Here is a 1295-nt window from a genome sequence, read left to right as displayed (position 1 = left end):
CTGCTATTAGCATATAGCATATGCTATCACCATTTACTTTAAAAGTTCATAGTGTATTTTCATCAAATCTCATTTGCTATGTGCATCATTGTGTCACTTTTTTTCATCTCTTGTACGGTGAAGTTGTACCTAAATGACGCTGTACATACTTCAGACATTTAATACATCAGTTTTTAGTTAATGATGATGCATTGATAACATCACTGAGCTGATTCCAACCCAACTGAAAGAATTCAAGTCACAGCAATTTTTGAAATTTTTTAGATAAAGCATGCAAGACTTCAATATATAGTCCATGGTGTTTTCAGAAAGCGGCTCGAAAATCATTCTGGTTTTCATTACATTTTCTGATACATATTGATATAATGATGCTGTGTAGAAAGTTTGAGGTGGTTCTAACTAAAATTTTTAAAGCTATGGAAAACCTTTTAAAAAGAAGCAAATTAAAAAAAAGCAATAACTATATTTAGTGACATTGGTGCTAGGGGTGTTTGGAATCCTCATTTCTTTGATGTGATGGGTCCTATATTTTGTATAGACCTGCTATGCAGAAATGCTGTCTGACTCATCATTATGCAGTGTATCATTCATAGTATACTAAAACAATCTCATATACAGAATATAGACCCTGAGGTTTGTGTCCTTGGATGTGATATAGCCCTCAGGCCTGTGATCATTGAGCTATATCCCATCCTCATACACAAACCTCAGGTCCTATATTCTGTGTATGTAACTTACTAGTATACCATATACCGTAATGTATGCATAGAATAACTTATTTTGAGTTTATATAAATGTATTGTGGCTATTGAGTCTTGGCAAGAGCTTATTTGAAAGAGCTTGATTTAATATTAATAGACAAAATACCCCACTGAATACTGGTAAGTCTCCTCTATAGTATTAATTGCAGTAACATCATGTTTGGTCAAAAAGTGGCATGTGGGCATGTAGCTAGTACAAGTTTTATTTCAGCTAGCTACTAAACAAAACAAAAATAAATTCTGACTAAACATAAAACTAAACTAACAATAAAACTAAACTTTTTGTTCATAAAATTAGGTCACTAAATTGTTCAGGCTACATAGACTGAATTGTATTTACTTAAGGATTTGCCGCTCCTTCTTCGGTGTCATCTCTTTTGCAAACTTTGCAGTATGAGTGTAGTGGACACAGTACTTTGAAGATTTGTTTCAGGTGATCATTGACTGGCTTCATGAAGATTGCTATTGCTACAGGAAGAAGTAGTATTATCAATTTTGGTATAATGAGTAAAATATAGTATATAACATATTGAA

This window comes from Amphimedon queenslandica, unplaced genomic scaffold (genome assembly GCF_000090795.2).
Source record: "Amphimedon queenslandica unplaced genomic scaffold, v1.1 AMPQUscaffold_11749, whole genome shotgun sequence".
In the NCBI taxonomy this organism is placed as follows: domain Eukaryota; kingdom Metazoa; phylum Porifera; class Demospongiae; order Haplosclerida; family Niphatidae; genus Amphimedon; species Amphimedon queenslandica.
This window is presented reverse-complemented; position numbering follows the sequence as displayed.